Raw genomic sequence first — 8,141 nt, forward strand, 5'->3', positions numbered from 1 at the left:
AAACCTTGAGAATATGTGCTGCAGGAAACCAGTTACTGAGCATCAACTAATTGATAGCATTCACACAAAGAAACATAATGAAAGCAGAATTAGTCAGAGGCGGGTTTTACTCTGCAAAACGTCCTGTCTAATACTAACTGTTCCCTCAAAAAGGACAATACTGTGAGGAAACGTCAACGAAAACTCAGTCCAGATAACCATAAATAATTAATGTGGTTTGAGCTTGAAAATATCTGAAAATCCTCCTGTAATGATTTTCTTTCCAGCACTAACTGTGAACATTATAAATGTATGATTTTTAATGGGTTGTTGTATTTATTTGTTTTCGTTTACAAGATGTAGGCTACACGCTTACTAACAAAACAGTTTTATAGCAGTTGCATTTTATTTAATGTCAAAAACAGTGTTACTAACTCATGTTTGTATTCTTTTCTCTGCAGCACCTATTTTGTATGTTAAAACTTCTCATACAGATGGACTAATTAGAGAATTTACTTCTGTCTTTATGTCCTCAGACACAGTGGTATGGGTTTAGAAAGTTGAGTACAGGCTAAAATGATTCCTTTTAAGTAACTGACTGCTTAAATATAACTTGCAACCTGTTCTGTATATTAAAACCTTGATCTTGCTTTTGTTCTACAATAATTTAAGTGTTATCAGCACTCATTCTTCTCATTATATGAGCCAGTAGGTGCCTGCCTATGAGTAGGCTTTTGTCAGTGGAGCTGATAATATTTAAATGTTTTATTGAGAAGTCAGAAGAATGGAGAGGGGTAGATAGTACTATTAACAGCAGCGCTCTACCATGAGACTCCAGTTCATGACCGCTGTATTATTTTACTTGCTCTTCGAGTTTAAAAACTGCTTGATTTGTGTTAGAAAAAAGACTTTGCAGTTAGGTTTAGACACTAAAACTACTTGATTAGGGTTATAAATCACAACATCAAAACTAACTTATTCAGGCTAAAAACCTTCTTTCACAATTATGTTACTGTAATTCTGCACTGATAATACCCATAGTCATGATAGCAAGATCGGCTAATATTAAAGATGTATTGAAGTATTGATCAAACCCATATATAATTCAGACTCCATACTACACATTTGTGTGGATTGATTTTCTTTTCCTATTTGACGAGTAAAAATGGCAGCTACTCTGCATCCGCGGACACTCTCCATAAATGATATCTACAGAAATAGTGCCACAAGCTTTAAAATTTTAAATCATTCACTTGTTGTTACTTGGGGGACAGCAGCTCCTCTCTATCAACGCTCTGTTCATAGGTGGCAGGTGATGGATTTCAGAGCAGTGCTCTTTCCATCTCCTGACTGCAGAGATTGCTTGGGGATGCTGGCGGGTCCCTGACAAGCACGGCCTCCTCCATGCCTCACCTTGATCAACATTCAGCATTGCCCCCTGAATCCATCATGGGCTGTGACAACACGCCCCATTTTAGGATTTTTATATCATATTGGGTGATGTGGTTGCTGCAGCAAGCTGCTGGTGGTGATGATGAGGGTGATTATGATGTAGAGGTCGTCTAAAATAGGGATAGAGAACCTTTTATGAAAATTCAATGCATACAGTATTTGTGATTAATAAGTGAATAGATGCAGTCATCACTTAGATCCTTGTCAGAGGTTGTAGTGGGCTGAATAATGTATAGAATGAGACTAGGCAATGTCCTGAAGCAACCAGGAAAACAAGACAGGCTTTTTAAATTTGCATGAATAATCATTTATAGAAATGGTTTGACAGGAAATCTCTTGTCATTCCTGTGTCCTGCTGGGAACCATTTACTACGTTTTACAGACAAAAAATTAATCCAGACATAAAAGTACTGTGTAGCTCATGAAGAAAAACCTAAATCTGAGAGCAGTGCTACAAAATTATACACTGTAAAAAAACAAAACTATTATGTGGTTGTTTTCATGCAGAAGAGAAAGTTTGAACAAAATAAAAGGAAATAATAGGGCACTTCATTCATCATCATTACTAAGTGGCTTAAAGTGGATACAAGACAGATGACCCAAAAAGCTTCTGATGTTTCTTTGATGATCACTTGTTTTATCTGACATAATTATTGTTTCTAATCTGCTCATCTGTAGAACTCGTCTTGTGTAAATGTTATTGTAGAGATTAACTATCACGGTTCACCTCATTAAGCACGACTTGTCAGATAGCTTTGTTGTCAGTGGGATGTGTTGCGAATGTGACTGTGAGACAATTCAATATAAATCAACATCCCGCAAATGCTGTTCATAATTATGATTGTGTGTCAAAAAAAATAATTTGCATGTTATTTAGTCATATCCCCCACAGACTGGATCCCCGCATTGATGGGATGAATGACACTGCAGCGGTAAACAAAGATCTGACAGCTGACACACGAGTCGTCATTACTCACATTCGCTTAGAATAATGCTTTAACAATTATATTTCATGTAGAAAGATGTTCAGTCTATTTGTGTTTTACACAGAACCTGATGCTAGAGATTTAACATATGACTAGTAATTTTTTGTGAATGATTCATGAACTGACGTTCTTGGAGCTTACAACTAAAAGAAGCACAGCATTGCCACCTTTACCCTCTCATATCATCACCCTGACAACATGTAATCTACTGTATTCTAAACCAAACCACAATTCTTCCCTAAACCTCACCAAGCAGTTTTAATGCACAAACCTAACCAAACAAAAGCCAAAAAAGGTCAAAACCAAGTGAAAAGGAAAACAAAGAAATAACTAACATAACTGCACTCAAATTCAAGTGACATTCAATGCAGTCCAACCAGCAGCAGAAAAGCATCAGCAAGAGTGTTTTTTGTGTCTTTTACATCCACATCAGGTCTATCTTATCCACATCTTAACAAGTTCTTTCAATGAAAACAGTTAAGGCAGTCAAGCCTTAACTGCACCCATGCCCCACCCAAAGACTTTTGCACTGCCATTGCAAGCCCGATGGGAACGACATGGGGCCTAACTGGGAACCCGAGCCAAAGGGTACCTTTTAGGTCTTACAGAGACACCAAAGACTCTTGACAACACGTTAGTATTGACATTTTGGAATGAGAATGGACAGCCTGCATCTTAGAAGCAGATTTTTTGTAAGAACCCACCTTTTGCCTTTTGAGTATGGTCTTGAAATAGCCCAAAATTTTCTTTGTAAATACCACTGACTTCAAAGACAAATTTCACTCTCCCTCTGTGCCTTGTGCTCTCTCACAGCAGTGTCGGTGCCATTCCCTCCAGATGACGGCTTTTATTTGATATCAAACTAATGAGATTTCCATTCTCAAAGCAAATCCTCTCGCTGCCTTGTCTTAAAGAAGATTCCATTTATGTATATACCCTGGAATTATATTTGTTTTGCATATTTACATAAGACACATCCACCGTATCTATATGTTTTCCAAAAGCAATGCAAAATGTTTTATTCATATATTTCTCCATCACTTGCTTTTCATATCCTCTGTCACAAACCACATAAACTGTCAAAAAGAGTGATATGTATTATTGGTGTATTGAACATATAATATTGTTTGGAGCTGATGTGGGTGAAAGCTCCTATGCCTGAATATACAGACTCTCAGTCAAACTGAGCAATTATAATTGATATTCTGTCAACAGAAGTTATTGAAAAATTATTTTTCTCACTGCTTCTTCAGGAAGCCTGTTTTCTCTGTCACCGTTTAGAGGACCCATTGATTAAATCTGCTGCCACTGATGATACAGTATTCAGTAGTAATCTATTGCTGGAGTCTATTGTACTGTGCTTTGGCAGCAGCAGAGCTCAAAAATGAAGAACATCTCTGGAGCTCCACTGACAGCCAGCGTGCACAGTGTACTTAAACACAGAGGATGATTGACATCCCGGTTGAGAACATGACAGTGAGCACTCAGCCACGCTGGCAGAACCTCTCGCTCAGGAAAACATCAGTTCTGAGCAACAGAAATCATCTTTAATATTTGTCTTTCTTTGGGCAAGCTCGCACACACACAATGAGCACACACACGCTCTCATACTGACTTGAATCATCTTACATGAGCTGATCAAGAGCATCACAGAGTGACGCGTTCTGAGTGTCAAACTATAAAATATGTCCAAAATAGCTGCAACATGTCCAAGTTGTACTCTACTCACCACCTCACTTTGTCTGTCTCCATGTATTTCCTCTCCTTTGCACATCATAAGCACATCTCCTTCTTTTTATACATACAAGCACACAGGCCCTGAATTATGGATGAACCCAGTGACACTGTGATGATACATTTAGTCACATCTACACAGAGTCATCCTTTAAAGGATAGTCCCTCCTTATGCTGCCTAGAGTTCACATTTTATCATTTGACATTTGCAGAGAGGCTTATGACGGCCCTAAGTGCCGTCTCACTGCTGCTGACACTGAATTCTAACCGCATGGACACAGACACAGACAGCACCTGGTGGTCTGCAGAACACATACTCTATATCTGTGCTCAGCTTCAAGGCACAACTGAGCATTTCTCCTGGACAGGAGAAATACTGTGTTTTTAAAACACAAGAGTCCTGTGAGTCCTTTAATGTACTTTGTAGAGAGGCTGCCAAATCACAATTACCACACTTAGAGGAAGAGACCTGCAATAATTGAAATAAATTATTTCGACACATGAGGTTGAGATTTCTACTCAGCCTGGAAAATGTTGTCATTTCGAGACTAGTCTCATCAGAAAATGTACCATACCTACATTTTTGCACTTTTTTTTGCACTAATTTGTGAATGTAAACTGTGAGATGGTAACACAGCAGAGTGATGTGTAGTGTGTATCTGCAAATATGTTCTGATGATGTTTGTAAAATTCTATTTAGCCATAACTATGATAATGGTAATATTGCTATCGACAATTAGAATAACATCATAATCTTGATTAAAGCAATAGAAATAATAATAATGATAACAGAGGATGTGAGTATTCACACTGACTAGGGAACACCAGAGCAGAAGCTAAATCAGAGCATGTCGTTTTCTGCAGGGCATTCAGGGCATATCAGGAATTACGACACATGAAGGTGAAAATGTGTAAGAAATTAAAACGATGCAACTTAACCACTCACAGATGAAGCTGCAGTCGAATAGGAATAAAACTACAAGTAGAATTGCTTCACCACTACAATCCATCCCGCAGCCTCCGGTCCTCAGACTCCATCCTCCTATACCCGCTACTCTGGACCAAGCACAGAACCTGGGGTGACAGAGCCTTCACCATCACAGACCCCTCTCTCCAGAATGCTCTACCACAATCAATTAGAGATCGGACAGGACTGTGTACATTCAAATCACTTGTCAAAACACAGCTTGGGGCTGGATAGTGTAGTGGTAAGAATGCCACCTTTCATTCCAGGCAGCCTTCCATGTGGGTGACCTGGGTTCAAATCCCCTGCCTGAAAGGAACTGCCTCCAGTAGGGCTCCTTAGGCAAGACTCCCTTACCCTATAGTGCAAGTCACTTTGGATGAAAATGCCAAATGCATAGAGATAAACCTTTTCAAAAGTGCTTTTAATGTTTGACTGATTTGCATGTTGTCTATTTCTTTATTTTCTTTTAATCATTATTATTTCATTCTATTCTCTCTTTGTATGTAAGCATATTTGAGTAACCTGTAAAGCACTGTAGGAAATAAATGTGTTGTTATTATTATAATTATTAAGTAGAAAAGTACAATGCCTGTAAAAACATGGAGAGGACGTCACTGTCACAAGGGCCTGTGGTTCAGCACCCACCTTCATCTTCTTTCTTTTTAGTGTTTGAGGCCATGTTGACAGGATATGGAATGTGTATCTTATCAGGTTGGAGCAGAAATGGAGAAGTAGGATGTTAATGTACTGACAAATAAGGCTGAGTGGCGAATTGAATAAAGAAAACATAGCAATCGTGCAATTTGTTTGCCTTTATTGTAAAACTGCAACAGTTTGCAGTTTTATGGCCCAATGTATCAACTGAACATTTTGTCATGAGATCAGGTTGTTGTTAAATGTTGTTTGTAGTCCTAAATGGAGTTATTAACAACCCTATGATATAATAATGTACTTACTGTATTGGTAGTTTCACACCTTTAAAAGGTACAATTGTAAAAATGGAGGAATACACAGCTGGATATGAAGGCTAACAAACAGTTTAACAGTTTTTCATAAAAAAAAAAACTTCATGTTCTGATGTTTTGGAGAAATAAAGTAAAATCAGCCTTATGAAAGTAGATTTTATTGTTCAAAAACTGAAACATTTTGGCTATATGAGTCTAGATAAAATCACACACTAAAGATAATGAAAAAGGCAGTGTTTTAAAAAGCTAATAAGGGCCATATTTTGTTTAACAAAACATGCCATTCAGCCAGTGCTGCATTTAATCATTTAACCAGCATGTAGCCAGGTTATTTCAGAGCAGTGAGGTCACATGTTTCCAACTTCCACCTTGAATTTTGTGTGCTTGTAACTGTCAATCTGGAATAAGCCAAAGTCAAAGAACTGGCTCACTTTTGAAAAGGTGAGGTATGATGGTTCCTGAAATAACAGCAAAAGCTCAGTAAAGCACCCAAAACACAGACTGACACCAGTAGGTAGGAGTACTGGAGGCAGAGGAGGATAGAGCAGCTGTCTGCATGACAGAGTGGTTAAATTTAAAGTAATCACATTTTAAAACATCCATCCTTTTTAGCTCAGACCAGCACTGTGTATAAGTCACTGTGTGGGTTTGTCTGGCACATAAATTTCACTTAATGCACATGTTCTTTGTCAGGCACAGCTGCAAAAAGTCAACAGCTCCTCTATGTAGCATCATCAGCTCGATTTGAGTTTATTATAAATAACAAGGTTGTGTCTGACTGGAATATTGATGAAGTGCCCTCCAAAGTTTCCCTCAGAAAAAGATTAGGACTCTGCCAATAAGAGGTTTGAATGGTATGTATGGTAATATGAACATTCATACTTTACTCAAGCAAAGCATTTTGCCTATTTAATTTTCTTTTCTTTTCCAGTCCTGGTTAGTTTGGCTGCCTCTGTGGTAACTGTGGTAACGCTTACTGGTGACATATCAGTTCCTGCATTTTTGGGATGGTTAAGATTCCTTCAGTTAGCGTCATTCCACAGAAGCTACAGTAGGATAATGAGTTGTATAACATACAAAAAAAGAACGTCTATTTAGCATGCAGCCAAATAAACTCTTGTTTTAATAATCAATAAGCAACAGTGAAGTGATCTGAGTTTAAATGATGCTCTGTCCGAGTCATTTTTTCACAGTAGTGTGCATCGATAAAGTTCCTGCTGGATCCAAACAGTTACAGTATCTGCATAACCAAATTTGAAGCCTTAAATCAAATGGGTTTAAGATTGTATAAACATTACCAGCACATTTGTAAAATTAATTTATCTGCATACAAATACGGAACATAAAAAATAATCTTGTTTTAGGGATAAACACGCTTATTACATTTTGGTGTCTAATAGAACCTAATAGAATTCTTTCATTTAGAATTTTTCCTTTCTATTTGCTAAGATGGTAGATGTGTTTTTAGAATATGAAATTGAAAATGCTCAGTTTTTAAATGCTTACCCTGAGTATGTAGTGACATCTATTCAGTTAAATACTTATTGGTAACAAATTAAGTCTAAGGGTCTTTTCCACTTTTTCCACGTTGAACTGTAGCAGAAACGGAGGCGTCAGACAGCGCTCTCCATGAATGGAGCGGGCTGTTGTTTTCGAAGCTTGGCAACAACTTTGTTGGTGATGTCGCACACAGCATCAGCGGGAAATAGAATAGAATAGAATAGAATAGAATAGAAATTTTTTTTATTCATCCCCCAATGGGGGAAATTCAAATACAGGTGAACTCTTTTGACAACATGGGCAGAAAGATTTGGGGTCTTATTCCAGGCATTACTTGAGCTTTGAGAAGCTCATTCATACTTCCAGTGATTGCTTGATAAAAAAAATCTTTTTAAAAGATATTTAAAAATGACTGCAACAAGACAATTTCCCTTTTGGAAAAAATAGAGTATTTAATTCAGCTGCTCCTGCATGAAAACAACTGCTCGGTTGGCATGGTTACACATCATAACAGATGTAAAAGACGTGCCAGACTTTTCAGCAGAAATCTAGCAGCAC

Source organism: Odontesthes bonariensis, chromosome 3 (genome assembly GCF_027942865.1).
Source record: "Odontesthes bonariensis isolate fOdoBon6 chromosome 3, fOdoBon6.hap1, whole genome shotgun sequence".
NCBI lineage: Eukaryota > Metazoa > Chordata > Actinopteri > Atheriniformes > Atherinopsidae > Odontesthes > Odontesthes bonariensis.